The sequence below is a fragment of the Eptatretus burgeri genome, chromosome 18 (genome assembly GCF_056783735.1).
Source record: "Eptatretus burgeri isolate ZD-2024b chromosome 18, Ebu_testis_v1, whole genome shotgun sequence".
Taxonomy (NCBI): Eukaryota; Metazoa; Chordata; class Myxini; order Myxiniformes; family Myxinidae; genus Eptatretus; species Eptatretus burgeri.
Window position 1 is genome coordinate 1,774,476 of NC_140978.1, and position 27,704 is coordinate 1,802,179.

Genomic DNA, 27,704 nt, shown 5'->3' on the forward strand with positions numbered 1-27,704 from the left:
TATTGTCAAACATTTATTCAATGTTATACAACACCCATGTTTACCATCCTAAGTTTATTAATCATCAATGGCATCTATATTTAGAGTGCATGTGGGTGAGCTATGTTGATTCCTTGATGGCTGCCTCAGGGGACGCAAGCAGGCATGATAGCCAAGGGGTCGCGATCGTCGCTGTTCGTATCCTTGACCTTATGCAATGTCAGTAGCTTCCTTAAAGAGCTCGAGGATGCCTCATTATTACAGTAGGCAGCACATCAGTCTCATAATCTGAAGGTCGTGAGCTCTTCACAAAGGGCAGTAGCCCCCTCCCAACACCACCACCACCATCACCACAGTTAACCAGTTTAGATTGAGTTTCAAGGATGCGAGTATGGCAAAGGCATGATGGGCTGAGCGGCCTCTTCTGTAATTGGGTTTCCATGTGTGTCCTTGTGAGTGTGTCCACAAGGTCAGTCAACACATTGCACTCAAGGGAGTTAAGGCAGGCCGTGTGTTGGGTGTAATACCTGGTCTGGCATGTAAAGCCAACCTTAAAAGGCGGCGGATTATTTTCTGTTCTAAATTGCACCAAGTATGTGTGGAAAACTGCACATGGGGATGACCTTATAATATTTCACCTGCTGCACTAGACCTGCGAATGTGGGACACAAAGGAGGCAGCTTTAGCAATAATCTTCTTACTCTGTGAAGATTCTGAAAGGCCATCTTTCACCGCAAGCTTCAGTGTATGAGCAAAGCATCACTGGTACTCCATAAGTGAAACAGTATCAATCTCTGTGAGTGAGTGTCTGAGTCATTGTCAATGTTGTCGTGAGTAGTATCCAGATAATCCTGCATCTGAAAAATCGGCAATACTTGAGGTTGCTACCCCGTTAGCGCATTGTCAGTGATGATTGTGGTAATCATTGACACAAGGAAGAAAGATGCCACCACATATTGTATAAAATATTGAAGGATGTTATCAGCTAGGTGATGGCCAGTAAATATCTTGCAGACCAAGAACACTGACTTCAGGGCATAGTTGAGGATCGTGTGCCAATTCATATTAATGTAGGAGCGCAATGGAACTACCTGTTGGACTGCAAGTCATTGGTAAGGCAGACTGACTGGATTAAGTTAGTAAAGTTCTTGACATTGTTGTTGAGTCGGGGCATGTTGCTGAACAACTAGATTACGAATGAGGAACTTGAGGTTGGGGACCCCTTAAGCAGAGCGAGACCGTGTCTGTGAAGTCATACAAGAACTGGCTCGAAGTAAAGGATATGGGTAGAAGTTTGTGAGCCACTAGTGAGAATACAAGAGTTCCATCTATCTTAATCCAGCAAGCATCCTTCGGGTCCCACTTCAGAGATGTGCGTACAGAGACAAAGTCAATCATCTTGGTCTGTTCATTGGCTCGGCGAGAGGCCGGCCTGGGTTGTGGAGAAACTGCAGGATGCTTTCTCTGCAAAAAAAAAAATGGAAGTTAATATGACAATAAATATAAAGCTATAAACTCTTTAATATTTTATCACCAAAATTCACGGTCATAAAAAGAAGAAAAATAACGGAGTACGTAATTATACATTCGTATGTCTCGTGGAGTGTGATAAAATGATTCCAATACACATTTAAAATCTAATAATTATATTATAATAATGTAACTTAGCTTTGCACAGTTGGGTGGATTTAGTGTCAGTTGTAGAGAATCCTCCATCAAGATATCAAAAGAAAAATTGAAATGGTTAAATGGAACTAAATACTTGGACATGGTGCTTGGCAAATAGTTGTCAACACTTAACGTTGTGAATAGTGAATGACTGAAATTTTGGAGGTATCTTTTGTGCCTCATCTTCATGGACCAATGTCCCTATAACGTCAACAAATCCATCAAATATCGCTCACGTCATGTTGCATTGTAAGATAGCTGAGGGAAAACGGATCTGTGGGGTGCATTGTTACGAGGTACCGAGGCATGTCGAATGTGGCATTGAAATACGCAACAACACAATCGGATTAGCCAGGCGTAGGGCGAATTGTGTCCCACTATGCGCATCAGAGTCGAGTGGTAATCCGGATTTGTACTTTTATTGACTTCATCGGAAGGAAGCGCATGAATGATTGAAGTGGATCAATTTCAACCGTTCAACGAAAACCTGCGGAAAACACGCAATGGACAAGTGCGTCGTCAAATTTCGAAGGTGACATGAAGACGTACAACGTGAAGCCACCTGTCGTATTCCCGTGGTTACAATAATGGAGGCAGATTATATCATAGGACAACTAGTCAACAGTCGACAGGCCAAAGTTAGCACAGGGTATTCCTTTTCTTCTTGCGTATGGCAGCTTGGGTGCTGGGTAGCTATCATTTTGTTGCGGCGCAGCTACGCCGCTGTTGCTGTGCCCCAATACCAGTACACTGGTACTCATTTCGCCAACCTCTGAAGGATGACAGGGGAACAAAGTAAGAGAGTGCACTCAGAGATAATCAATATTGAAAGCAAAGATTTTTTTTTAATTGCTGTTACTACTTTACAGGAGTTTCCTGTGATAATTTTGCATGATGTACGTGACAACATGGTACCTTTTTTGTTGGCGTTTTAGTTATACCATTAGTGGGATGGTATCTCTAACAGATCATTAGCAGGATGGGTTAGACCACAGTATTATCCTTCAGCTTTTGTATGAATGACTATCCTTTTCTGATCAGTGTTGAAAAGCTGTGTGTAACATTCTCGATTGAAACAAATTTACATTTTCACTTCGACCCTCTATTTTTGTCCAGGCAGAGCATGAATCTTTTGTCATATGGAGAAACATTTCTAACTTTATGTGCAGTTTATATGAAAAACAGGCAAGGGAAATAAAAATAATTAATTTTACAGAATGGGTGGCTCTTATTTGTTCTCCAAACTTTTGTTCTTTAAATAAATAAATAAATAAATAGTCAAACTAAATGGGACGTTGTCTACATATTACTTGTGCAAAAATGGCAGTTTTTCATCCAGATTGCCCATATCTCCATTTCCCTTCTTTTTCTCAATTATTGCTCTCACAACCCTCACTCCTCTTTTGATCGCATCCCATTTCAAATATGTCGACGGACTCGTGAAACTTAAGTTGGATTTGCCCAGACAATATTTCTTTCAAAAAAGTGTTACACCAAGTTGGACAAAGAGACGTCCATCTAAGGATCCACCAATGACATTATCACATTATAAAAGGTAGGAAAACATCTGGTAGTGGGCAACACCTTTGCTAAGATGCTAGAGTAGGAGGTACATCAGAGCTGTGAATTACCATTTCTCTTTTAGTTGGCCAAGATTCGATACAGTAAAGAGTTCCTTGCAGTTGCCACTTAAATGTGTCTTGGAATGATGGTTACAATGAAAACTGTTACGGAGTCGAGCCTTCTGCCAATTAAAAGTGAAGGTTGCCTCGGTCAAGGCCTTGTTACCCACGCCGCCGAAGGTGAAGGAGGCTATGTTTTCACCCCTCTCTGTCTGTTTGTGTGCAGGATATCTCAAAAAGTTGTCGACGGATCCGGATTAAATTTTGTAGACAGGTTGGGTGTGGGACCAGAACGAACAGATGAGATTTTGGTGAAGATCTGGATACGAGAATTATTTATTTTTAAAAGTGATTCTTCATCATTTGATATAGGGCCAAAAAAGATATATAGCATGATATTTCAAAAATGTATTGGACCCGATATGTTCTTGTGGATCAAGCATTACGTGGTGGAGGTATGCACTCTATCAAGTGCTCTACTAGTTTTTTTTAAAGTATCAGTGATGTCAAAAGTGTATCAAAAAACAAATAGCTAATTTATTGAGATCGGTAATAGGTTATCTGACTTATACAAAACACAAGTTAAAGTGATTACAGTGCAGGAAAATAAATTTAAGGACGTATGTTGTCCGATATTATAGTCTCAGGGTTTTCCAAAACGGAACAGTAACCAAAGGTTAAGCCGCTGTCACACCTTGACGTTTTAGCCAGTGTATGGCAACGTATCAAAATGTATGTAAAACGCTGGTGTACGCTGAACTATTGATGTTTTTTTCAGATTTTGGCATATTCATAACGAGTTGGATGTATGCATAACGTATTAGTAATGTACACAGAACGTTTCGATAACATCTAGATAACTTATACCAACGAATGCTTAGCGTGTTGTCGGCGTTCACAACCTATGCCCAATGATAGTCTAACGTATGCATAGCGCGGCAACGTATCACCGACGATCACGTGGCATAGCCTATTAATAGGCTGCCGCTCGACGATTCAAATGATAACCGCACGAGACATCGAAGCGTCAAGGCCCTGTCACACCTTGACGTTTTAGCCAGCGTATGCCGACATATGAAAAATTTTCCGAATATGCTGGCACACGTCGACTACGTTATGGGTAAGTTTTGTATACGTAAAGAGCATGCTGACGCACGCTGGCATACGTCGTAGTACGCTGAGCACGTCGACAAATTTTAAGCATGCTCAAAAATTTTAGACGTATGCCAGCGTATGAAGCACACGTTCCGCATGCGCTGCCCATAAGTTGTAGGCACGTTATGCGATCGTTGACACACGTCAACACACGTTACTTGTAAGTTACTCATAAGTCGAAACACGTCGAGGTAATGTTTAGCGTACCGGAAACTTATTTCTAACCTATGAGTAACGTGCTTTGAACCTATGTGTAACATATCTCCAATGCATATTGACGTATGAAGACGTATTTGACGTCTTCCGGACGACCACAGAACTTACTGAACGTGTTTCTTACTTACAGCTACCGTATAATGGCGTATTGGCAGCGTTTAGGGGAATTGGTATATAAAAATGGGCTTCACGGGAGGAACCCGTCAGTGTTCCAGACTCCATGGGTTTTTTTTTTTCTTCAGCATGACGGTGATGTTGACACTTCAATTTCTAGTGTGGTTATGATTTAAATCGTTGGGCGGCAACCTTTTAATTATATTATAACCGCACTAGAAATCGAAGTGTCAACATCACCGTCATGCCGAAGAAAACAAAAAAAGAAAAAAAAAACCATGGATTCTGGAACACTGACGCTAAACATTACCTCGACGTGTTTCGACTTATGAGTAACTTACAAGTAACGTGTGTCGACGTGTGTCAATGATCGCGTAACGTGCCTAAACCTTATGGCCAGCGTATGCGGAACGTGCGAGTCATACGCTGGCATACGTCGAAAAATTTTGAGCATGCTTAAAATTTGTCGACGAGCTCGGCGTACTACGACGTATGCCAGCGTGTTTCAGCGTGCTCTTAACGTATACAAAACGTACCCATCACGTATTCGACGTGTGCCAGCGTTTTAGACAAATTTTTCATACGTCGGCATACGCTAGCTAAATCGTCAAGGTGTGACAGCGGCTTTAGGCTGATGCAGATAGTTTCAAAACAAGCCCTTTGGTAACACTTTCTTCAGTGTAAAACAGAAATTAGCAACAAATATCACAAATACAATCCTGCCCTCAAGGCTTTCACAGCTCTAGTGTTCCCATTCAAAGAAAGTGGAAGCCAGACTTTGTGTGAAATGGGAAACTGGTCTGGAGGAAGCCATTATTATGGTACTTATGTATGTGGAGCTTGGCATTGAAATATCTTACCAATAAATTGGATTGAATATGTTGTGTTCCATTATGCTTGACGAGAGTATGGGGGTAATCCAGATTTTAAATGTCATCAACTTCTGAAAAAGGGATTGTGTGAAAGATCTCAGTGGATCCAGTTGGTCCATAACAAAATATGGACAAGTGAATGTAGTAGTCTCCATTTGAAGGGCGGTTTACTGACATATGATGTTAAAACACCGACCATATTCTCATGGTTGGAAGAATGGCCTCAGAATATCAAATTACAAGTCGACAGGAAAATCCAGGCAAGTTTTGAGAACTGAAGATGACCCCCTCACCCCCACATGCCTTACCATAAAAAAAAAACAAGTCGATGAAGAAGGAGTAACCTAACGATGTCACCATTCACAGCACAAATTATTGAAAGGGACTGGTACACGGTAAAAGATTGGAATCACAATAGACAACAGCAGTGAATATAAAAAGGAAAGATCATTGCCATTACTATTTTACAGTTTTGTGTTGCAACATTGGTGTTTTACATGACAACATAGTACATTGTTGTTGTTTTGGTAATCACATTAACCGGATGGTACCTCCACTGGGACACTTGTCAAAGTCATCTAAAAAACAAATTGTAAAATAAATCAGTTGATAACCATTCCTGTGCTATAAATCAGCTGTTTATGCAGCAGTCTCAGCATAGACACCCTCCATATATCACTTGGCATGCCAAACATCTCCAGAGTAATTACATGTACTTCCCAACAATATTTGTTCAAACTTCGGTTATTTACTATGGACAGTCAGTATGTTTATAATATACAAGGAAATGCACATACTTTTTTGTGCTATGTGAGGTTTGCTTTTGCATCAATATCAGTTTTTGTCATTTTATATCCTGGTGCTCAAGGTCTCTGTAATTACTAATTTCTGTCTCTACTTTATCATACATGAGAGATCAACTTTCAGAAAGTCTTGTAATTACACAAGCAAGTTGGCTGTTCCGGCACAGGATTCTTCACGGGTAGGGATGGAAGTAGAAAATGATGCAAATGGCGTCTTCTGTCATCGACCCGGCAAGCTGGGAGCAACAATTCAAATTTATTGCCACATCTGATGCAATGTAAATGCTCTAATGATGGTGAGGTGCTCCATTTGAAAGCGTTTGTTCGATATATGCATGTTTTTGATGCCCAGGGTCCGTAATAAAAATTTGTATTGATGCCAAAGCCAGTGACCAATTGGAAATTAAGAACAGGATTCCTGAAACAAAGTCAGGGTGCTGTATCAAAGCAAACAGTTAGATCCATGGGAGAAATCTGCAGCTAAAGTAGAGGTCTCCATATGCATGCATCGGGTTTTGATACGAGCTATAACCCGGGTTTTATTAAATTTTGTCCCATGGGAAAATTTAATGCTTAGCATTATACATCATATAATTATTGAACATCTTGGGTAAGAATGGCCAATAGAAACAAATTCAATGAAAAGGCATCCCAAAATGCAAAGCCCATCTCCATCAGCTTTGTACTTGAACTAAATCTGATGACATGAACAGGTTAAAAAAAAAAAAAAAAAAAAAAATTATATATATATATATATATATATATATATATATATATATATATATATATATATATATATATATATATATATATACATACATACATTTTTTTAATGTATTCTCTCCATATTCTTAAAATAAAAGTTTATTGACAATTGGATGACAAAAGCTCAAATGGTAAAACAATTATGGCCTCGACAGACACTGGATCTCAAAAGGTAAATAAATAAAGGAACACAGAAGTCATTATAAAACCAGGCCGCCTCTCGCAGCGCAACGGATGGGCCAATTAGGACTATTTCTGCTCACTGTGTCTTTGCCCTTTGACATTTTTGGCCCAATTATTAATTAGTGTTTTCCATATTCTCATAATAGAGGTTCATTGAACATTTGATGACAAAAGCTCAAATGGTGAAAAAAAAGTTTTATGAGCTGGGGACAAGAACACAACACAACAACCACTTGCAAACCCCCATCAACTGCTGCACGGGCTAACAAAGGTTGCAAGATAATAATGTGATGTTACAATTTTAAAATGATAAAGGAAATGAAATCGGTGCATAGTATGGACATATTTTAAATTGGGAACACTCATTAACACAGTGTGAAGCCGGTAATTGAAAGCCCTGATGCTAAAATAATATATCCACCTATCTTTTCAAATATAATTTATAATTGATATTTCATACACTGGTCTTTATGTTACATTTTTCTTTTTGTCTTCTTCTGGCTGGGTTGTGATATTATGTAATCCGAGTGCAAGTATCGTGATGAAGGATGAACTATATCAGCTGCTTGACAACATCTTGACTTGTCTAACCAGCAGTAACGACTTACTGGACATGATGTCACAGAGCTGGAGAAGTTGGTGGTTGTAGTGACAAAATTGTTGATGCACGTGAAAGAACTGGACACTATAAATCATCTTTGTTGCTTTGACAGATATCTTCTACAGCTATTCCAAAGTAGAGTGATGATGACATAAGGTTTTGGACAGGCTTGTGTGAAGGCGATGCACTTATGACTTTTGACTCAGTGATGAAATTTGCCAAATATTCTTCGCGGTTTCAATCTACTATCTTGTCACATCTGTTCTGACTTCTTCACAAGTTTTTAAATGTCCTCCCTGAAAACCCTGCAAAGAAAGGAAATGATAACTGTTTGTGACAAACTGATAAACACGTATCTTCAAATGACATGAAGAAAATGAATAGAGGATCATACAAGTGCAAAGTAGACTAGTGAAGGATATAAAATTGTACCATTGGCATGGTAACAATGTTGTCACCATGGGATCCAATGATGTCAGTATGGAACCTGTCGGTCAGACATCCCACTATTCCTCTCAGCAAAAGAAACGGATTCAATTGCAGTAGGGAGATATCATAAGAGCATACAATGAACACACAGTTTGTGTGGTGTGGACAGTATGGACGAGAACATCCACAAATATAGAATCAGGATAAGAGGAAAGAAGTCTCATTCACCTCCAGTGACAGTCGATGTGGCAATGAATAATTAATGCAATGGCAATCACGCAAGATTTGTGATAAAGTCAACTCCTTGGATCTTCTGTCCTTGTGCAGATTTGTGCCACGATTCTAGTCGGAGTGCTCCTGCAATCCTTCTCGTCAATGTCAGAGGGAAAGACCATCAAGGACAGCAAAGCAAATCCAATATGAGTGGTATGATCACTGCGTGCATCATCATCCCACAGGGAAAGCAATCAAGATGTTCTCAGTAGCATCGAAAGACTATTGCAAGATGTAAAAATGTCCCCAAGGGATTACATGACAAGTGTTTCAAGGAATAACATACATGATGAAATACACACACACACACACACACACACACACACACACACACACACACACACACACACACACACACACACACACACACACACACTACAGCTTTGTGCTGTAATTCTCCTTCATTAACATTTAATTTTTTTTAATCCCCTTTTGTTCTTGCAGATGAACCACTGCAGGATTAATTGTGTAAGGGAATTTATCTACATCTATCCATGATTGCTTCACCTATAAGGGTAAAAACCAGCACATTTTGGTGTCAACGTCAATCTCAGAAGTACTGAAAAAGTTTCACTCACTTACAAAGTTCATTTTGCTATTCAAATAGGTTTAATTCTTCAATCATTCATATCACTTTGTTAATCTTCACTCTGGAAAAATTAGACATGTCAGTTCGAGATAAACGTGCACCCTTATCGAAGTATTCTCACCTGAATGTTTCTCTGCAGGGTAAGGGTAAGATTAAAGCTACTGTGGAAATGGAAATTGATGACATCATTGCGAACAAGTGTCCAATAGTATTAGGGACGAGATACTCAAAGATATTAGAGATTAAGAAAATGGCAGAAAATGACCTTCCTCCCTCATTTCTAAAATGTCCATACTTTTACCATTTTCACCTCTTCCTTCCTGTATTTTTTCAAATTTGCTCCCACCTCTTTTGCAGTGTATGTAATCCATAAATTGACCAATTACACCAATTGGTTGTGGTACAAACAGCAATCAATATGTTTCAGGATTATCATTGATATACTCCTTGGAATTGCCACTGAGTGAGCTAGATGTTTAAAGGTTATAAAGAATATATATACAAACATATACATACATATATATATATATATATATATATGTTATTACGGATTTCAGAAACTGGTCTGATAAATGCTTCCACACATCCAGGTTCTCAGACAGATATTTCCTTAAATGCATGTTCAGATTTGCCCCATCGCCATGTCTAATGGGATTTTAAATGTGATGCGGTGAGAAGGGTAAAGAATAGATCCCCTCTCTTAGGGCCCTGTCACACCTTGACGTTTTAGCCAGGAATGGCAACGTATAAAAATGCACGTAAAACGTTGGCGTACGCTGAAGTTTTGAGGTTTTAAAAAAAAGTTTTGCTCGTATTCATAACGTGTTGGTCGTATGCATAACGTATTAGTAACGGGCACAGAACGTTTCGTTGTGTTAAAGATAACTTATACCAACGAATGCTTAGCCTGTTGTCGGCGTTCACAACCTATGCCCAACGATAGTTTAACTTAGTCATAGTGCGCTGCACGTATCGCCGATGAACTCGTGGCGTTCTCTGTTAAAAACCTGCCACACGCCGATTTAAATCATAACCGCCTGAAAATTGGAAGTGTCAACATCGCAGTTACACCTTGACGATTTAGCCAGCGTATGCCGACCTTTGAAAAATGTGTCTAAAACGCTGGGACACGTCGAATACGGTATGGGTAAGTTGTGTATACGTTCGGAGCACGCTGAAAAACAATGAAGTACGCTGGCATATTACGTGGTACGTCTAGTACGTCGTGAAATTTCAAGCATGCTGAAAATTTTATGACATACTCGACGTATGGCTCACAAGTTCCGCATACGCTGGCATAAGTTCTCGGCACGCTCCGCGATCGTTTACACACGTCGGCCACACGTTACTTGTAAGTTACTCATAAGTCGAAACACGTCGAGGTAATGTTTAGCATACCCGGAACTTAATTTTTAACCTACGAGTAACGTGCTTTGAACCTATTAGTCGTGTGCTTTCAACCTATGAGTAGCGTGCTTTGAACCTATGTGTAACATATCTCAAACGCACATTGGCATATGTAGACAAATTAGATTGACGTCTTCCGGACGACCACAGAACTTACTGAACATGTTTCTAACTTACAGCTACCGTATAATGGCGTATTGGCAGCGTTTAGGGGAATTGGTATATACAAATGGGCTTCACAAGAGGAACCCGTCAGTGTTCCAGACTCCATGTTGAGTAGATGTCAATGTCAGTAGCAGTAGCAGTTGCAGTAGCAGTAGCAGTAGTTCGAGAGAATTTAGTGATATCGATGTTAGTAGTAGTAGTAGTAGTAGTTCGAGAGAATTTAGTGATGTCGATGTTGGTAGTAGTAGTAATAGTAGTATTAGTAGTTCGAGAGAATTTAGTGATGTCGATGTTAGTAGTAGTAGTAGTAGTAGTTCGAGATAATTTAGTGATGTCGATGTTGGTAGTAGTATTAGTAGCAGTAGTAGTAGTAGTACTTTCAAGTATCGTGTTGCAAAGTGTGAACAACGTTCATGTAGCGTGCTTACAAAACGTTACTCATAGGTTTGAAGTAAGTTTCGGGTACGCTAAACATTACCTCGACGTGTTTCGACTTATGAGTAACTTACAAGTAACGTGTTTCAACGTGTGTCAACGATCGCATAACGTGCCTACAACTTATGGCCAGCGTAGCGGAACGTGCGAGTCATACACCGGCATACGTCGTAAAATTTCAAGCATGTAAAAAATTGAGGAAAACCCAAAAGTACAACGTTTAAAGTCAGCGTAATATGACATATGGCAGTGTTTTTCAGTGTGCTCTTAACGTATACAAAACGTACCCATGACGTATTCGACGTGTACCAGCGTTTTAGACAAATTTTTCATAAATCGGCATATGCTGGCTAAATTGTCAAGGTGTGACAGGGCCTTTATGGGAAGTTTTTTTTTTTCTTTACGACAGACACGTTTACACACATTTCTTTCGTGAGCTCTGGCGCCCTTATTTTTCCTCAGCAACGTTTATGCACGTATTTCTTTCGCGAGCACCGACACGGCCTTTTTGGATAGTGCACGGGTCGTCATGGTAACCGTGCGCAAATGGGGCAGGGTGAGCTATGGAGGACTCTGCGCCCGCCGAGACAGGCCGCAGATATAAAACGAATTGGAGGTCTGTTCGGAAGCAAGATAAGTAAGAGGAGGGAGAAGAGAACGAGAAAGAAAGCCAGAGAGGAAAAGGAGGAGAGAAGCGAGCAACAAGCAGGCAAGAAAGCCGAGAAAGAAGTGAGAGTTGAAGCATACGAGGGAAGAAGCAAGTCAGAGAGGAAGCATGCAAGTGAACAAGCAAGCGTGTGGTGCTCATCACGGTGTCTGACCAGCACCAACAACGAGACAATTCGTCCTTCCCAGTGCTTGAGCAAGCGAGCGTTTGGGTGTGAGCAGCGCCGACAACGAGTGAGGCGCGGGTCAGTCACCGACGGACAGTGTGGGTCACTGGACGTCACCAGTTTTGTGAAGTGTGAGGAGCTGCCCGTGTTGCAGCACCAGGGTCTAAACCCACGAGAGATGATCTCAGTGCCCTCCCAGATGTCGACTGGCGTTCAAGGCTGTTCGCGCGAGGGCACACGGCAAGTCTGAGTGCTGGCGACGGACGTGACACGCACACACACATTTCAGGACGTTTTCACTTCATGGACAACTACTCTCTGGTGAGCGAGACTCTTCTTCTTCCCCCCCCCCCCCTTGAATGATCTGCTGGGTACCCTTGTCTGTGTTTAGTTGTAAGGAAGTCGACCCCCGATAAGGATCTACTCTCTGTCTCTTTCCTGTCATTTTGATTGATTTTGCTTGATTAATTCTTCATTTCGATTGCTTTGGAATTTATTCACTTATTTACCTCAGGAAATAAATAGTTAATTTTATTTATTTATTTATTATTAATAAATCATTTGTTGACTTCCAACCTGTCCGTGTTTGTCCTTTCCTTCCATTGGTCTAGCATTGTCCGAACCTAGATAGACTGGGAGGTAATTACCATATTTTTGACCAAAAGTAGTTGGCACACACCAGCGGTTACAACGCTCAGCCGCCCTAGTTAATATTTAATCGAGATAACATTGGTGCTTTGCCGAGGGCGCGCTCCCCGCTCAGGTAACCACGTGACCTGTACTTAAACGGCATAATTAGACGGTGGACACTGGAACTCATGGTTCACTGGGTGGCGTTCGTGGTTTTAAAACAACCCACTATACCACAGCATTAATTGTGGGCGGTGGCCCCAGGTCCGGCTCTTCCGAGGAGAAACGGGGGTTAACCCCCCCCCTGCGTGACAAACTGGTGTTTCGCTATCTGTGGCCATAACAAAATATATATATATATATATAAATATACACACACACACACACACACACACACACACACACACACACACACACACACACACACACACACACACACACACACACACACACACGCCATTTGACATGTTGCACTTACACATGCATCTCGTTTCTTCATTTCTGTTCTTCACAATTCTAACACACACAAATGCACACACTTTTAATTAATTGTACAGTCTGGGCTGTTTATAAAATATCATATAATTTCAAGGATTGCTGTATATGATGTTAATTTAACAACATAAACATCCTATATTCAACTTCATTTAAATAGTAAACCTCAAAACATAGTTCCCTTACCTAAAGTCAGAACCTCAGCCTGTAAGTAATTGACTGGTTTTCTGACCACCCGGATCATAAGCCGGGCACAGTTCTTCCTCGAGGTTTTGATTCTCGCAGCCCAGAACCTCTCCAAATGGCAGATCCACCATCAAATGGCCATGCCAAGAACAATCCTGTGTGTAAACATATGCAGAATTGATCAATCTCTCTGTATAAATCAATCTTTATGTATCCCGGGTTGACAAACATTTGTGGTCTGCCGAGCAAGCATGCAAGATGTCGGCCGCTATAAAGCTTGCCATGTTTGTGTGAAAATTATGAGGATATCCTGAACACTCAATAGCTCAGTGGGCTGCCATCCTGTAAGTGATTAAGTCCTTGAGTTCAAGTCTTGGGTTGAGTCAGAATTATTTCACACTAGCCCTATGCAGGAATTTATTGCTGTTTATTTAAAAGATATAGACACATACTGTGTTGTTATGGCCTGGGGTTTGGCTCCCCATGAGGGGAAGCACTTGAGTTTCTCCCGTAACACCCAGTCCTGAGGCCACTGACCACGGATAACTCCATGTTACAACGGGTTGTAGTTCTTGCACAGCCGTAGCCACTTGACTTAATAGGTTGTTCTTAGATTAGACTTTATAGTTTGGGTTTGATTTGTGTTTTACGTGTATGTTGCGGAATGAAGTGTTTTACGGTGGCCAGAGTGCAAATCCTGCCACCAACCTCCGAGAAATGGCTAACCCGACTGAGGAGCATATCCACGGACACTCACTTGCAAGGAAACATATTATTAATTAATTGCAAAAATCTATTTATAAAAAGTCTATAAATGAGAAAAGAGAATAATGAAAGTTTGAATCAGTTTGGCAGTCAAGCAAGAATTTTCATATAAATAATAATGTTGCATTTTCTTCAAAAATATGGCTCTGCTATCAAAAAAATAACAATAAAAAAAGATTGTTCATCTGAAATCAACTACCTTGACTAATCGACCTAACAGGGTTACACTTTGATGTTTCCGCGATACCTTTCTATTGGCACAGCAACCGAACTAGAGGCCACACCCTCGGCACCACACCTTTCCAAAACCATAACATAATATATACCTGTACATACATTCTTAATATTGCATTCATCTTATTGCTCGGTTTATTTCAGGTGTATTTAAGTACACCCACCAGTGATCACCAAGGCTGAAAACACAGGTAAAGACGTTGCTGCAAAAATGGTGGTGCAATAACTTGTAGTCATAAAATGGTTAGAGAAGCCAACAAGGGTGACACTTCATCAATCGTTGTGATTTGTGACAAAATATACAAGTACACAGCATTTAAACACACCCACCTTCCACTACAACAAACAAACAAACAAACGTTTATCATTCAATAAAACTTTGGTGGTAAACCAGGTTTGCCAGTTTCGCACTTCCATCTGAGCCCATAGTTTCTGATGCTGGGATTCCAGATTGAAGATATCCCATACATCGAGTTAATTTATCTATTCTCTCCAATTGTATTTGTCAAACATATGATGTACGTACAATTTCCACAATGAGCCTGAAATCAAAGTTGTTCACCAAAGTTTCAGAAGTTTCACAAGTCACAAATCATGCTTTCAATAATTTTTAATTGGAAATGAATTAGTAATTTTAGACCAGCCTTGGTGGCGTAATGATTAGAGTGTCCACTCTGAGTCTGGAAGGTTGGTGGTTCAATACCCGGCCAAGGCAGACTAATGATTTTAAAAGTGATACTTGATGCTTCCTGGCGTGACACTCGGAATTTAAAAAAGATAGAGCACAAACAAGTAACCATAAATTAGGAAGTATAATGCAGGATTTTATGGGGCAAATGGCCTCCTCCTCCATCAAAGTTCCTTGTATGGTCAGGTCAGGTCAGGTTGGACAGCATGCGTGGCAGCAGCATGTCACCACGTCCACTCCCCAGGTTCATGCCCAGCCCATCTCCATCTCCTTGAGATACTGATTAATCTGCTGCAAGCAAGAGGAATGTGGTCGGCCCGTTGGCCTCCCACCCTCATGAGGCTCCCTTGCTGAGAGAATCTGGTGAGCAGGATGAGCATTAGGAAAATGAGTCACATGTCCATATACAGTGATCTGTAAAAGTATCCACCCCCTACCAATTATGCCATATTCAGATGAATTACGAATTATGTAGAAACAATTTATCCAAATGAAATTTTTATTCATAACCGAAGAGATCAGACTAAACACTTTCATAATTGAAGGAAGTTACATGTCAGGAATACCTGCAAAAAACACCTGTATAAATCAAATTTCACTGGTTGTAAAAGTATTCTTAGGCCCCTTAGGTCAGTACTTGGTGGAAGCACCTTTTGCATCAATGACTGCCATGAGTGTTTTTGAGTAGGTCTCTACCAGCTTTGCACAGTGAGAAGGTGAAATAGTTTCCCATTATTCACGTCAAAATTGCTCCAGTTCTGCCAAGTTTGATGTGGATCGTCGATGGACTGCAATCTTCAAGTCTCGCCATAAATGTTCAATTGGGTTCAAGTCGGGACTTTGACTGGGACACTCAAGAACATTTATTTTCTTCATTTTCAGCCACTACATTGTGGCTTTAGCTTCATGCTTCGGATCATTGTCCTGCAGAAATGTGAATCTCCTATTCAGTTTCAGATTCAGGGCTGACTGAAGCACTTCTTCATGAAGGATTCTCCTATATTTTGCACCGTCTATTGTCCCATCTATCTTGACAGGCTTCCCAGTCCCTGCAGATGAAAAGCAGTCCCATAACATGATGCTGCCACCACCATGCTTGTCAGTAAGAATGGTGTTGACTGAGTGATGTGTCGTGTTCAGCTGGAACCAGACGTAACGCTTTTGAATTTAGACCAAAAAGTTCAAATTTTGTCTCTTATAAACACAAAACCTTTTCCAACATGCCTGCAGTATCATTAAACTACTTTTTCACAAACTCCATACAAGCTTTTAGATGTGTCTTTTTCAGTAATGGCTTCGATTTTGCCACCTGTCCATCCAGACCAGCTTTGTGAAGGGAACGAAACATTGTTTATTGATGAAACCTGACCCCTCCCCCCCCCCATCTCGGACATAGAGCCTTGCAGATCTTTCAAAGTCATTGTTGGATTTACAGTGACATTCCAAACCTCCTGCTTGCCCAGCTGCTGAGTTTGGATGGATGACCTGATCTGGGTAGAGTCTGGGTGGTATGATATGTCATCCACTTTTTAATGATGGATTTCACCATACTCAAAAGGATAATGAGTGACTTTGAAATCTTCTAACTTGACTTTTGAAACCCTCTCCTGAACAATGCTTCTCCACCACTCTTTGCCTGATTTCTTTGGAAAGCTCCTTGAGCTTCATGTGTTTGCCTTGTTGGTTGACCAAGTGAGTTACACCTTAGAATTCCTCAGATAAACGGGAGAGCTTAATTTTTAAGTTTAACCACTGATTACATACAAGTGAAACATATTACATTATTTTGGAACCTTTCAAACAAATAATTTCCTCCTGAAGTGATTTAGCATTAATTACGCAAATGGGGTGAATACTTATGCAACTCCGTAACATCTGATTTTCTCTGTTAATCTAACCTATTCACATTTTATCTGCAATTTTTTATCTTTATCACTTTGGATTAGTTCTGTTTCTCAACCGGGGTTCCCCGGAACCCTAGGGTTCCACGAGAAACAGTAATAAATAGGTGAATGTATTTTTGAGTAGTTTTTGTTTGATTTAATATTCGTAATTTTATTATACACGTACGGCATATTGTTGGAAACTCCTTGGTTATTATAAAAGAGGCTTCAACCTCTTATTTTAATTTACAATTACAACAACCATCCTAGCAGGCACACAACGTTGTTACAATGTCGTTTGCCAGTTCTCTCGTGATGTCAGAATTGGGTTAGTGGGAAGTTGTTTTTGCAACACCATGACGTCGGTTTTCAACGTTGTGACAACATTGAAATCTGATGTTGTGACAACGTTGAAATCTGACGTTGTTGCAGCGTCGTGTTCTGGTTGTACCTGACATCAGAATTGGGTCAGTGGGAAGTTGTATTTGTAACACCCATGACGTCAGATTTCAACGTTGTGACAACGTCAGATTTCAATGTTGTCGCAACGTTGAAATCTGAAATCGCTGCAACGTCATGTTCTGGTTGTACCTGACGTCAGTATTGGGTCAGTGGGAGGTTGCATTTGCAACACCCATGACGTCAGATTTCAACGTTGTCACAATATTGAAGCATGACGTTAGTTTTCAACTTTATCACAATGTTCATAAAATGGAGTTTTGTTTTTAACGTTTTCTTTGCATGCCAAATAAACGAACATTGCCGTGCATGACACCCTTCAGCTTCCAGCTTGATGGAGCCCTCGACCCATAGGTCTGGGGCCAGCGGAGCACCGCTGTTCCACTGGTGCCATGATCAAAACATTGAAGTTTTGTATTGCAACATCATTACGTTGCACAGCAACACATAATGACCACAACTTGAAAACAACTGTAATTCATAATCATTTATTATCACGTATCACGCAGTGCATGATTGCGGCAAAAATATTGTGACGTCCACGGGACTTGAACAGTCCCGCCAACGTTGAATGAGCCGAAACGATGGAGGCGGTTTATTTATTTATAACCCAAACATGGCGGTTCTAATCGCTCTACCGCAAACGGGACGAGGAAGGTGGCACGAGTCACTTTTCACTGAGTTGATGATGTTTATTTGTTTTTCTAATTATTACCAGAAATAACAAGACTCGGCAAGAAGAGGGATCCGGGGCGATTCGACGGGATGGTGTGGGATCGGGCGTGGGGAAAAACACAGACAATTCCAATGAATATAGTTCTCAAACCCTCTAAGGCGCCAAGCACACACACACACACACACACACACACACACACACACACACACACACACACACACACACAAAACGTAGCTATTTCTGGTGGTCAGGCTGGACCGTGGTGTGGACGCAACTGTCCCTGGATCGGCGTCGGACGAGCTGGCCTTGCTCTCGTCAGGGGGGCAGGAGAAACCGTGGTGCTGTCGACCTCCTGGTCTTGGCCCAAGTCCGCTCACAGCTGCCAGGGAACCAGTTCTGGCGCCAAGTTGCGAGCAGGAGAGGGAGGCAGGTCCGCCCGCCGTTCAACCCCGTAATGCGAGCCAGCAGAACCCCAGAGCCAACCAAGGTGAGGCACGAGGCTCAGCAAGGCTCCAAGACACGATCAAGAACACGATCGAATCAGCACAACAACAAGGACGCTCCCCGCGCAGCAGCCTCTACACCAAAAAAAAACACAATCTTTTGGTTGCAATCTTCTTCCTCTTCCTTTTCGACCCCGAACAGAACCTTTTTATCCTCCTGTCCTCGTCACTTCCAATCGAGCCGTTTATTGGCCCACCGCCGTCGCCTTCTGCCAATCGTGATCACGGGGCGGAGCCATCCGCTGCACTGTCCTGTGACGTCACGGCCAGTCTCCAGAGAATACCAAAAGGGGTTTACGCAGACACACTTACCCTATCCCGTGTCCCTATCTAATTACGTGACAATTATCATTTCCCCCCTTGAAGAAATGAACATTTACTAGACAACTTATCACCACTGAATTGCTACTTATTACATCGAGATCATGGTAAACTCGAACAGCATGGCATACCTAATTAAACATCCTAATTACCCTTTGAATGCATACCCCCCCCTCAAACGTAACACTGCCCCCTCCTCTGGTACCGCAGCTCCTGCAAGGTATATCACAGGCGCTACCGTACCAGCCTTAACACTTACTGACTCACCTAATTAACCTAACGAAATAAAGTAGGAGGAGCAATGGGCAGCGAGTCGCAGCTAACTTACCTATCCTGCTTAATGTACTACCCCCTTATGGCCTTATCCTCGCCTAAACAATCATTCGTTTTTATTTTATTTTATTTTATCACATGAGAGCACTGAGCGAAGTTGCACTCCATCTTCTGGGTCATCGCTCTTGCCCAACACTGTCCAGTGATCTGGGGAGGGGAAACAAAAGGTTCCACAAAAACACAACACTTATACTTTACATTCCTACTCTAAGCCTTAACGACACTATTCACAGGATATTTACACTTGACCGCCTCCCCCAGTGGATGCTAATAGACCCAGCGTTACCTGGGGAGCCAATTTTCAAATTTGCTTGCCCCAAAATTATGCGGACATCATGCCCTTGCTGCACATGTCAAGTTGTGCGGGATCGAGTGGGACTCATACATCTTCACAACACTCACACCATGGTCATCATCACATTTCTAGGTCATGGTCCTCATTTTAATCATGCAGGCTGAATCCCGTCGTGGCCGTGGGGTGGGTTACCACAAGATGATGGGGGCATCTCAGGTGCAACCATGCCCACAGGTAAGCTTTAGTCCAACCCGGACGTTTCTGCGCCCCGCTCCCTTTGATTCCCTCCCCCCTGGTAGCCATCAGCTCTAATCCCGTACAACACTCTGGAAGGGGTCTCACTGGCTCCTCTGACCTTCCTGGGTCGCCAAGGTCCAACCCGCCTTGGTCGCCCAACCAAACCCTCTCCCAGTTGCCTCCAGACACTGTCACCATTAGCCACCAGGTGGTGAATCTCTTGAAGGGGGTCGCAATTCACGCTCACCGTGAGCTTCAGCAATCCCTGTGGACAAGCACATCATCCCCACCCACAAAACCCACATGACTTCCCCACCCCATCGGCCTTACATGTGACACCTGCATTTCTAACACTTCACCGACCATGACCTTCCCTGTTACCACACCATGTCCAATAAAAAAATCAATGTGTGCACCATACATTTCACTTCTTAACTTAAAACAACTCACACATCACTTCTCACCCGATCCACGCACCAGCCATTGGACAGCCACTTGTGCCCACTTTGTTACCAATTACCCACTGTCCCGATTGTCACTCTAAGACCCAGCAGAACTTACAAACCCATGCCAATTTTCCCACAATTCATTTTTTTTCCACTAAAGGAGGCACTTCGCCACAATCTCACCAGCCGTGCATGGCCCTATATGCTCAGCCCGATCTAGTCTCCCGGACCCCTGACAGTGATCTCCGGACCCGACCTATGAAAGGGCATCTCGGATAGACCTGGCGGTTCAGCAGGAGGATTCACCCTCTCTGAGTCTAAAAGTCTATTGGAGGGTCCCTCCATCGCCGGGTACCGGCAATATCGTTGCATGTGTCCTCTTCGCCCGCACCGGAAACAACTCCCCTTAAAAGGCCCCCGTGGGTATCGGTGTAATGTCTCTTCCGGTTCCGGACCCCCTCGGCCATAATCGAATTGCTCTATTGGCTGGGCTGGACCCCGCCGCTTTGGCGCATCAACTACCGAATTACCCCTTATCAAACTTGACTGTTTCTGGCAAATTTCCTGAAACATTTGGGTAATGCCAATTTCTCCCAGCCCCCCTCCCTGATCCTGAATCTCCGCCTGTCGGATCGTCACCGATGGCCTCTCGGGCACCCGACCCGGCCGACTCCACGAGGCCAGCCTGGCCGCGCACTCGGCCGCTCGGTGCACGGTGGGTGGATCCTGTAGCTCCACTAGCGCTCGGACCTCAGGGTCAGGAAGAGCAGCTAAAAATTTCTCTAGCGCCAGTCTGTCCCATGCCTCCACTGTAAGGTCCCGATACATGATCCTTACTGATTGCTAAATGTCCTGTGCCAGCTCCTGCACCGTCTCACCCGGCTTTAATCTGCGGTGCTGGAGCTGGGCCCGCACCAGATCACAGTTCGCTGCAAACCCAAACCGACGGCTCAACGCCTCGCAAATGTGGGAGCTGGTCAACATCCCCTCCGCGATCACGTTTAACACATCTGCGGCTGGTCCCCGCAACGTTGCCACCAAATTCCCTGTACGTTCCCGCTCATTCCACCCGTTTAGTCGGGAAATACACTTAAATTGCGTCAGAAAAGCTTCAACGCTCCCTGACCCGTCAAAATTTACCAGGGGGATCACTGTTACGGTGGCCCGCTTCTCAGTTTCTCCCTTGTCCGAATCCAGCCCAGGGATCAAACACCCTTGTGGCTGCGTATACAATTTCGGAGCCCACTGTGGCCAAAGATGTTCTGTGGTGAGGGTCTCATGGGTCAATTTTGCCTCCTGTTCCAAACGTTGAATGGACCGATTCACCGCTTCCCGCAGGATCTTCTGGGCCCGCACAACCTCCTCCAAGGCTCCGTCGCGAGTTTGTAGCTGTTCCTTAACCAACCCGGACACTCTACTTACAAAAGACGGCTCTACCAGGCCTTTATCCAAGACTTCATCTTGGCTCATAATTTTATCTTGTTCGTCCAAACGAGCCTCCAATCATTTTACCTCCGCCGCCAAATTCATCCCTTGCTTCCTCAGCTCTCCCCACTCTTCAACTTGCAGCTGCATACGAGCATCCACACAGGCACGATGACGTTCCAGGCTTTCATCCACTTTATCAACCCGAATGTTCGTTGCATCAATTTTATCTACCAATTTTTTCCGTATATTTTCCCCCTCCAATGTAATTTCTACCTTTGTTTCCTCCAATCTATCCTCGAATTTACTTTGTATTTCTCCCAATTTAACATCCACACACTCCTGAATCTCAGTTTTAATTTTCTCCATCTTTTCCCCCAATTCATCCCTCATTAAATCAATCCGTACACCCAACTGTACCCCCATTACCCCCAATTGATCTGTCATTTCTGCCCCCTGTGCCGTCATTTTTGCCATTTGTGCCGTCATTTCTGCCCTCTGTGCCGTCATGTCCCCTATTAAATGTTCCAACAGTGTCTGGATCGTCATCGCACCGGTTTCCGGCACTGCCGGCCCCGTTACAGGCAATGAAGTCCCCGTTACAGTCCACGCTCGGAATGGGGGAGGTTCCAACCCTACCCCCGTCTCTCCCCTCTTCCCCCGACTCGCTGCCAGACACGTGGCCTTCCTCCTCAAACATCTGCACATCCGCCATGGTGCAGAATTCCCGTTTGCCACCAATTAATTTAAATTTGAAAAATCCCGCCAAAATTTTCCCGCGCTCGCGCGCTTTTCTGTAGTTATTTTAGATTCCAATTCGTGGCGAGATTTTAATCCTGGTATATAATTTAGAGGGGTTAGAACATCCAACACCCTGACACCAATGTGACGTCCACGGGACTTGAACAGTCCCGCCAACGTTGAATGAGCCGAAACGATGGAGGCGGTTTATTTATTTATAACCCAAACATGGCGGTTCTAATCGCTCTACCGCAAACGGGACGAGGAAGGTGGCACGAGTCACTTTTCACTGAGTTGATGATGTTTATTTGTTTTTCTAATTATTACCAGAAATAACAAGACTCGGCAAGAAGAGGGATCCCGGGCGATTCGATGGGATGGTGTGGGATCGGGCGTGGGGAAAATCACAGACAATTCCAATGAATATACAGTTCTCAATCCCTCTAAGGCACCAAGCACGCACACACACACACACACACACACACACACACACACACACACACACACACACACACACACACACACACACACACACACACACACACACACACACACAAAACGTAGCTATTTCTGGTGGTCAGGCTGGACCGTGGTGTGGACGCAACTGTCCCTGGATCGGCGTCGGACGAGCTGGCCTTGCTCTCGTCAGGGGGGCAGGAGAAACCGTGGTGCTGTCGTCCTCCTGGTCTTGGCCCAAGTCCGCTCACAGCCGCCAGGGAACCAGTTCTGGCGCCAAGTTGCGAGCAGGAGAGGGAGGCAGGTCCGCCCGCCGTTCGACCCCGTACTGCGAGCCAGCAGAACCCCAGAGCCAACCAAGGTGAGGCACGAGGCTCAGCAAGGCTCCAAGACACGATCAAGAACACGATCAAATCAGCACAACAACAAGGATGCTCCCCGCGCAGCAGCCTCTACACCAAAAAAAACACGATCTTTTGGTTGCAATCTTCTTCCTCTTCCTTTTCGATCCCGAACAGAACCTTTTTATCCTCCTGTCCTCGTCACTTCCAATCGAGCCGTTTATTGGCCCACCGCCGTCGCCTTCTGCCAATCGTGATCACGGGGCGGAGGCATCCGCTGCACTGTCCTGTGACGTCACGGCCAGTCTCCAGAGAATACCAAAAGGGGTTTACGCAGACACACTTACCCTATCCCGTGTCCCTATCTAATTACGTGACAATTATCATTTCCCCCCTTGAAGAAATGAACATTTACTAGACAACTTATCACCACTGAATTTCTACTTATTACATCGAGATCCTGGTAAACTCGAACAGCATGGCATACCTAATTAAACATCCTAATTACCCTTTGAATGCATACCCCCCCCCCCTCAAACGTAACAATATGCAAGCAGTATTAACAATAATAATATCTTTATTCGTACCAACAAAGCACACTCAAATACAAACGTACAATAAATAAAAGTAGATACCATTGCAATTGAGAAACATATACTAAAAATGGGGAATAAAAAGAAATACCACATGGGTAAAAGTCATAAATACCTTTTTGACAAATTCACTTTGTGCAAATCACGGTTAACAATTCAAATTCAGAAAGTTCTGCTCCAGAGAGGAACTGTGGAGCTTCTTCTCTCTCAAATATAATTGACTGCACAAAGGCACCTTTAAGTACAACATCATCATCATGCAGTGTCAGTAAAACTGCTGATAATTCTATGCTTGCATACATTATGGGCATTAGGAGCATAAAAGGTATTGACCGATAACTTGCATTTATATAAAATGTAATTTAAAGTTTTAGCTACTGATGACATACTACCCATTGTTACAAGATTCATAATTAAGCAACCTCAGGTAAGAATTATGAGAAGACGAAGAACCACATATAAATTTTGCTATACGACATAATAGTTGACATTCAATCGGTAGAAATTCAGCAATGACTGGTAAAAGAGTACAATATGGGTACTGATCATATAAATTCAAAAGGATCATAAAAACTTTTTCTTCCTACTTGGGAAGTCAAACACCTTTCTGAAAGAATTTCTATATGACATACAATTTCGAAATATTTTTACTTGTTATGTTCCACAGTGGGCATCAATAGAATGAGATGCACAAGGATTTAAACAGATGATACTTGACATGATATGAACAGTGCATAAAATTATATAAAACTGAATTACAATCAGGCAAATCAATGAGACCACATCTATATCTATGTGTGTGTATTCATACAAAGAAAAAATATAAATCTAACATCATTAAGTATGAAAACACAATTTTGAATGCATCTCACATAAATAATTCTAAAGCACAAAAAATTAATTTGTTGGGTGTTTTCAATCTTAATGTCACAAGAAAATAAAATAACTTCATGATGCATAAAAGTCCATGTAAATATTTTCACAATGTAAACGTAGGCTGGGTTTCAAACATACAGCATTACGATTAACTATGCTGCAAATTCTTAATAATCAAGGACGTGGACGGCACAGCATGTTGATGTTACTCGTTATTATTACACTAGTATGTGTCCGTACGTGCATGCCCGTACGTGCAAAAAACAACAACTTTCAAACAACCACACAGGCCATTCCTTCGCTCTCGTAAATGACTTTTTGGATTGGGGCATTGTGTTTATCTATAAATGCGCATAAGAAATCGAGAAATTATGAAAATACAGTAAGTCATCACTATCCGGAAGTCTGTACGTTGTAACCTGTAATGGGGAACGTGGCTGAGGATCTCTTCCCCATCGGCCACGCCTACGCAGTTGGTTTGGTAAATAAATGACCATAACTTGGGAAGCACTTGTCCAATTAATATCAATCCATGAAAAGTCACACACTCAGGTCCCCAGCAATATAGCTGGCAAGTTTCAATTAGATCGGACCAGTGGTTGTCGAGAAACAGCGCGCGCACGCACGCACACACACACACACACACACACACACACACACACACACACACACACACACACACACACACACACACACACACACACACACACACACACACACACACACACACACACACACAGCTGGAATTATAGATAGATGAGGGCTTGTTCCTGCCCGCACCTTCACACTGATCAGGGGCATATTTCAAATGTTGTGATCTGGCAGTGTCCACAGCCGCCTCCGTTGCTGTTGGCTGACTGGTCATGGTACTGTCTGAAAAATAATAAGAATTTTCACTTCGTATATATTGGGCTTTATGATCATCAAACAAGACTTGCAATGTCAATTACGCTCAAGTCATGCACATTATAAACTGTCATTTATCAGAATTCATTACCTCAGACAACTTTATAAAATATCAGGTTCCAGAAAGGTCTCTTCCCATTCTTTCCACAGAAATTGTATGTGGACATCACAGCATTGGACATCACCCTTATTTTATAAAATAAAAACAATTTAGTACACCAGTGTTCGAAGCAGCTTGTAACAAATTTTAAGTTCCACTGCCCTTAAAAAGCCTCAATTAATATTATTCTTTATTATATAAAGTTATTTTCATGTCTTTTGATAACCATTTAACCAAAGGAAAATAATTGTGCACCGACAAACTTGAACAATTCCCCAAGTGACAAACTACCGTAATGAAGGCTTCATTGTTACAAGCAGCAGTTTGTTGGCGGCCAAAGGGTTAATTTTTTTTTATGAGAAAACCACATTTTTCGGGAACAATAACTGACAATTGTTTCCCTTTTGCCTTTGGTTAGGCCTCACTCATTAAAAGAGGACATAAAAAATAATATATTATAAAAAAATAATATTAATTAAGGGCAGTGGAACTTTAAATTTGTTACATTGCGGAACAATGCGGTAATTCATTGGACCCGAACGGCCGAAGCATTATCTGCACCAGAAAAATATTTTTAAAAGGTTCTGAACCAATTAAACTTGTCCAAAGTCATTTTTGCAGAATCCCCTTTTTTCCACAGATCGGTGTTTTTTTTTCACCAGGCCCACGGAAAAATGAATTCATTATTTGCCGTTGATTTCTCCACACGATCAGGGCCATATCAGGGGAGGGCCATATCAGGGGAGGGCCATATCAGGGGAGCGCCATATCAGGGGAGCGCCATATCAGGGGAGCGCCATATCAGGGGAGCGCCATATCAGGGGAGCGCCATATCAGGGGAGCGCCATATCAGGGGAGCGCCATATCAGGGGAGCGCCATATCAGGGGAGCGCCATATCAGGGGAGCGCCATATCAGGGGAGCGCCATATCAGGGGAGCGCCATATCAGGGGAGCGCCATATCAGGGGAGGGCCATATCAGGGGAGGACAATATCAGGGGAGCGCCATATCAGGGGAGGGCCATATCAGGGGAGGGCCATATCAGGGGAGGACAATATCAGGGGAGGGCCATATCAGGGGAGGACAATATCAGGGGAGGGCCATATCAGGGGAGGGCCATATCAGGGACAGCGAAACGTGATAAACGGATGAAATCGGGTGTCGGAGGATTCGATCATCAGATGCCATTCCCGAGTCCAACGCTCGAACCACTCGAGGGCCCCGAAGGGCCCGGGAGAGTTTCTATTGAATGTAACGATATAGATGATTCCAGCACATCACCGTAACAGGAACACATCATGGATTCTTTGATCTATAAAACATCCAAAAACAAGAGTTAAGACATAAAATCGATTTATAATATCATACTTACCAAAAAAGATCACGGCGGAAGATAATTTGAACTATAAAAGCGAAAGTCTTCTGCAGATTAAAGCGGATTGTCTCTGTCACACTCAGAAACAGTTTAAAGTTCACAAGTTTAACCAAACCTTGCAAATGGCGGCTCGTGATGCGGAAATAGCAATTAGCCAATCAGATCTCTCCTCCAGTGAAAGGCAGACACAACCACACACGTCACGAGGTGGAATAGCGGTCACCATGGCAACACACGAGGCAGAAAAAAAAAAGTTTTGGATAATCGCGCTGCGGCTGTACCACGTCGTGATCTAGTTGTACAACCAAGCGGCCAATTCCCGACGTCGTGAATCTTTCATACTGACGTCGTGTGTCTGCTGGGATAGGGAATGTATTTAACGATGTCCATATGGCGCCGGTGTGAAACCGCCCTCACTGGTTCGTGGACGTCCTGTACGCGGCGGATTCGTGCATCATTGAGTGACTGACTCGAGTACGGGACACATGCACGGTGTCCATCTCTCTCTCTATCTCTATCTCTATCTCTATCTCTATCTCTATCTCTATCTCTCTCTCTCTATCTCTATCTCTATCTCTATCTCTATCTCTATCTCTCTCTCTCTCTCTCTCTCTCTCTCTCTCTCTCTCTC

The 27,704-nt window shown here is 42.8% G+C and overlaps 1 long non-coding RNA gene across 7 annotated transcripts; it reads right to left on the bottom strand.

Moving 5' to 3' along the window:
- On the bottom strand, positions 1 to 27,443 carry LOC147008462 (uncharacterized). Of its 7 annotated transcripts, none has more exons than XR_015053218.1 (7): positions 27,071 to 27,443; positions 25,473 to 25,565; positions 13,421 to 13,575; positions 13,218 to 13,255; positions 6,570 to 6,665; positions 6,139 to 6,204; positions 1 to 1,443 (listed from the first exon to the last, which is right to left on the bottom strand). It is a non-coding gene; the product is annotated as an uncharacterized LOC147008462 (long non-coding RNA). The 7 variants fall into 7 exon arrangements; XR_015053217.1 differs by having other exon boundaries at positions 6,178 to 6,204; positions 27,071 to 27,439; XR_015053219.1 differs by lacking the exon at positions 6,139 to 6,204 and having other exon boundaries at positions 27,071 to 27,440.
- Between the last annotated feature and the right edge of the window lie 261 nt (positions 27,444 to 27,704).